Here is a 5,770-nt window from a genome sequence, read left to right as displayed (position 1 = left end):
AGTGGAGCAGCATGTGTGACATCTCTGACAGACAGACAGACAGACAGACAGACAGACACACACACACACACACACACACACAATACTTTTCGACATGTGTCATGATGAATAACATGATGTAAAAAGTGTTCAGTGACTATGAGCAATTGCAGTCCAGTTCCAGTTCATCTGTTGGAACAAGGAGAAATGACCACATAAAAAGTGTTCCAAGGAGATGCTGTTGGGTGATTTTGGAGCGTATATAGAGAATAAGTGAGACTGAGTGCTGCCTTTTGCTGTGTACACTGATCAGAAAACAGCTAATCTGTTCGAACATTGAGAATTAGTGTGAATATAAAACGAGACCGAGACTGAAAATGAGAGCAGAATCAAGAGGCAGGTTAGGGTGAAGTGGAATGAGTGAGAGACTGAGAGGGAGGGAGAAATCAGACAGTGAGCAAGAGGGAAAATAAATTGAAAAAGCAGAGAATAATACAGAGTCTTGCAGAATTTTTTCGAAGAAGAAAAGAAAAAAAATGGCTGGTGGGAAGGGGAGACGGGCGTCATGTTCAGAGCTGTTGTGTTTCTTTCGGTCCCCATCTTCAAAGGCACGCTGGCCCTGATGGCTTTACCATACGTTGCTCTGGGGGTTAGAGCTGGACCACAGCACTGCAGAGTACCTGCAGGACTGGAGACAAAGGCAGTTGGGCTCATGACAGGTTGAATCTGCCTGCTCAGCCCCATCCAGACTGACACTCAAGGTGACGTACAGCATGTTGACTGGCTGCCTGCTGATGACAGGGAGACTGCGCTGGATCAAGTGTGTGTTTACAAATGAGTTCAGTTTTGAAAATGTGCTTTAGGACTTTTGCTCCTGCACTACTTAAATTAGAGGAATTGGATGCAATGGAACACAGTTTATACTTACAATGATGCTTTATTATGAGTTATTGTTCTATGTATTGGTTATCTGTCATATGACATTTTATGTTTTTTTCTAGATAAATCACAGGAAGTATATACACATGCAGCTAAATTGGTGCTATTTTACAATTATTTAAAACTTGTTCAGAGACTCCCTGTAAATGTTAATTTAAAATGTTAATGAAATTGAAAACATGCTATGAAACTGTAACTACTGTGCATATGTCTATTTTTCACAAGACTTGTTTTTGTGTGTTAGGGCTAGTTTGCTAACACTAGTACTGATTACAATGAGATGATCGTTTTTTTCTTCCAACAGCTGCTGAGTCATCAGAAGCACCATACACATTTAGAAGGTACAGAAGTGGTTATTGTTTAAATCTATTTAAATATTTAAATCTGACTGGCTGAGAAATGATGATCTTTTTAGCTGAGATGAATCCACTTGAATATATATGGAAGCTAATCTGCTGGAGAATATTGGTCATAATGTGGAGCTTCCAGCCTGCTTTTTTTCTTCCCCTCCTTCTTTGGTTTAGTGGCCACTTGGATTGTTGGTGTCTTGTTTGTCCAATAAACAATTTAACTTTTGCTGACTGGTGATCAGCTGCTTTAAAGATATCATCACTAACAACCTGAGAAAACAACAAAAATTATGCTGATGCTGATTTTTTTTTTCTGTTTCTGAGGCTAAAACATTTCATTACTGTAACTACTTGTCCCACCAGACCAAGTACTGCTGTTGAATTGAACAACATAGTTTTAATTCATTAAAATGTTTCAATTGTAGTTGTACATTATTAATAAAAAACATAAAATAAAACTGTGACAATAAAATATAATTTTGCACACTCTCTGTGTTGCCGTGAATTTAGTGTTAGCCAAATGCATAATAACCTATTTTACATCAATTTAATAATTTATTAATAAAAATGGCGACAAAGATAACGATGATTATAATGATGATGTCCTATGTCTGTATCCTGCACAACCTTATCCTTTGACCTCTGCATGATCGTGGACCCACTAGAAACTAAGGTGTCATTTTGGTGCTGAACCCATCAGAATACTGTATATATATTTGGCATATTTACAATCATAATTGTCTCATCTTTGATGCCCTCTTCAGTCAGCAGTCTGTATGTTGTGGAATGTTCTGTGATGGGACTGGGATGCCTGAAAGCTGTGGGAGGTTCACAGGGATGGAGGGCCAGTTTAGCGGGGGAAAACGAGTCTGTCAATCAGATGCATTATCTCTGCTCCGCCCTGTCAGCAGGCCTATCACCCCTGGGTGGCGACAGAGAAGGTTGGTCATATCTGAGAAAGGCTGATAACCCAGGGGACCCACAGAGTGAAGAGCTTCACTGTCCAGTTAGTGGACTGACATAGCGCATTCACTTCTCTCGCACACACCTTCTTCATCTTTCACGTCTTTTTAAACCATATGTCAAACTACATGTTTTCAAAAGGATCATATTTTGAGGGTGTTGGACTGGGCTATGGACTGGGTTCATTGTTGGTTCTGACACCAGATGATTCAAAATAATGTTTAAATAGGATAAACAGCAAAATGGGTCCTGGATAATGGCTCTGTGTAATAAATGTAATAAATAAAGGTTTAAAGAATCACTCTTTAAATTGCAGAGATGGGACATTGTGTCCATAAAGGAGAAAATGTTTAGTAAGTGTAAATATGACTGGGCAAACAAGATTTGCAATAAACCTAAGTTGTGTACTTTGTTTACTTATTCAAATATTATTCTTTGACTAAAAAGTATCTACTTTCAGGAAAAAAAAAAAAATCATGTATGCCCAAATAAGAGTTTGTACAAGAAGCAGGCAGGTACGATTTGAAGTCCATTTTGTAGAGTGATTTCGATAACAATCAGAAGGTGTGGTGGATACGTGTGTAGGTGGGTAGCTGACATGTCTCATAGGGAGACAGTTCTGTGTTTGAACCTGGCCTTTCTGTGCGAGTTTGTGTACAGGTTAAGTTTATTAGCTTAATTATTGACTCTAAACTATCTATAAGTACGGATGTGAGCAAGACAGCAATGGTTGTCTGTTTCTATGTGGACCCCACTTATTATTTTATTCCTTCTGCAAGGATTTTTTGGGTTAAAGGAAATACATGAAACTGCTCACCACAAGGTCTGTGGATTACCTTGAATATCCATGTTGTGATTTTTGGAAAGGGTCATTGCTGTTGAGCTTTAAAAATGTTTTGTTTCATTTTTGGCTCTTTGACAACCACAAGTAAAGTTCCATTATAGTTCCATTATATAGGACAGAAGGTGGACATCTCTAGATTGGTAGCGTATCTAAATTCATGCTAGCATGCTCATGCTCATGTGAGCCTCATATATGCTAGTATGAGCTAACATCCTGCTAGCTGTGTACTGGATGCACAAAGATCCAACTTGTCCTGATCATCATAAGAGAGAGAGAGAGTGAATCATAACAAATTGGGAATGTAAGCTCAAATGATAATAGTTGAGTATGTGGAACTTAGCCTGTTTTCAGCCAGCCTGTTTGTTCTAATTTAGACAGTGAATTCTCTTCACTTTCCCAGAACACGGACCCTGTAGGACCCTGTGCTTGTGTTTGTGCCTATCAGCAGACTGAAATAGCTTGCAGGGTTAGCAAGGACACTAGTGTGCTGGATTTTTTTGGGAGGGGAAATGATTCTTTTATTATACATTAGAATGTATGATGGCTACACGTCTTTGTAGAGGTTAGCACTCTAGGCTAACAGCAAGAGGGTTGCAGGTTCGAATCCCATAGTGGTGAGGAGGTGCAAATGGTTGTTGAATTGCCTGATTGTCTGTTTCTGTGTGTAAGCCTTGCGATAGTTTGGCAACCTGTCGGGGTCTGAACCCTGTGGTACAGTCCCTTGTGACTGAAGTTTGGATAAGTGGTTTAGGATAATGAATGAATGAATGAATGAATAGTCCATATCATCGTCTTACTACTGAGCTAAACACATCTAGAAAACATGGCAAACATTTAATTCAAATGCACATGTATACTGAAAATTCACTATTCAACACTACATTTTTTAATCCTTTTTTCTTGTCAGTGCTGTCTTTGTACTCTGGTGTGTTGGGGAAAACACTGAATACTGTCGTATTTGAAAAATAATGATTAACACCAAATCATTCATCAAACAAAAATGTGTATATTATCACTATAACCCCACAACTTCATAGTTATAGAAACATACACTGGACCTTCAGTGTGCACACAGTGGTTGTATGTAATTGCACAACAAAGTGAAACATAACAATATTGATGTCCATCAGTGCAGCAAAGTATCTCCTCAGTGGGTCACATTCAATTTGAACAGATAAGAATTAATTCAGCTTGAAGAAAACTATGAGTTAGTTGATAAGCTAAATGTTTTGACTGTTGTCTCACAGTGTGTGTGTGTGTGTGTGTGTGTGTGTGTGTGTGTGTGTTGGGGGTGGGAGTGGGCTGTACCAGTTGATACATCTGATGTGAGACGAGCTGACTCTCTGACAGGAGTTGTCACTGGAATAGCAGGGGGGTCCTTATCAATCAACCCCCCTCAACCGCCAATCAAATCCCATCACCATGGCAACCAGGAGGTCAGCTCTCTCTCTCTGTCTCTCTCTCTCTCTCTCTCTCTCTCTCTCTCTCTCTCATATTCATTTATACTTCAGTTAATACTACTACTACTACTACTACTACTACTACTACATACTTCTTCTACTTTTATGCCTAAATAGTTCAATAATTATCTTCACCAGCTGTCTATCTCCATCAACCAGTGAACTCATATTGACCCAACTGGTGTGGATGGAAACAAACATTTAGTCATGTTTTTTGGGTTTGTTTTTCTACAAAATTTCTGGAAGTCTGGTTAAAATTTGAACTACATTTGGATGGAAACTTGCCTAGGGCAAGGGCTTAGTAGGGTGAAGCTGTTTTCTTTGAATGATGCTTCTGTTCAGCTTTAACTGGCATTTGCACTGGCAGCCGTTTGATTGTAATTTCCCCAAGAGGACATCCCTCCACACAGGGATGGAAGATTGAATGTTGAGTATGTACAAGCATGCCAAGCAATCATGGTCAAAATCAATGCAGGCATTAAACAGTTGGTTGGTGTGTAAGGATGTTTTATTTTGAAAACTCTCAACAGCTTCATGACACCCATCCTAAATGTGGCAGCATTCACTGCAAGCTGGCTCACACTTTTTCAACACAGCTACACAATACATCTGAGGGAAATATTAAAGGATATTAAATTGAGTCCAAATATAAACTGCATCATGAATTCACAAGCATTAGGATCAAACCCTGACACTGTCTGATTAACCAACAAATGCATGATGGAAGGAAAGACAAAATCTGACAGCAATATGGTCTCCTGCTTCTCTGTCCTCTTTTCTCTCATTCTTTTCTGCCATTAACACTGGCACACACTGACACAGTGCACTACAGTCACAGAAAGGCAATCTGTGGTCTTTGTTTCACAGTAGCAGAATGAATATGTAAAGAAGAGCTCAAAAATAGAGAGCTGAAAGACACCCAGCTGAGGCTGCTGTGAGCCGGCCTCCAGCAACACACACACACACACACACACACACACACACACACACACACACACACACACACACACACACACACAGGTTCTTTCAGGCAAAGACAAGCAGCACTCCATCAAAGGTCTGTAAGGGAAATAGTAGTTAACAGATCAATCACCTGTAGGATGAGACCAACAACAGAACAATCAATCTATTGCTGGAGCTGTATGCTAATGAGAGGAGTCACTGAATCAATGCTAACACACTTCAGCTGCTGCTGTGACGAGAAAAAAGCCCAGGAGTTTTGGAATGATCGATGA

This window comes from Centropristis striata, chromosome 20 (genome assembly GCF_030273125.1).
Source record: "Centropristis striata isolate RG_2023a ecotype Rhode Island chromosome 20, C.striata_1.0, whole genome shotgun sequence".
Lineage (NCBI taxonomy): Eukaryota > Metazoa > Chordata > Actinopteri > Perciformes > Serranidae > Centropristis > Centropristis striata.
The sequence above is the reverse complement of the archived record's forward strand: the minus strand, read 5'-3'. Positions refer to the sequence as shown.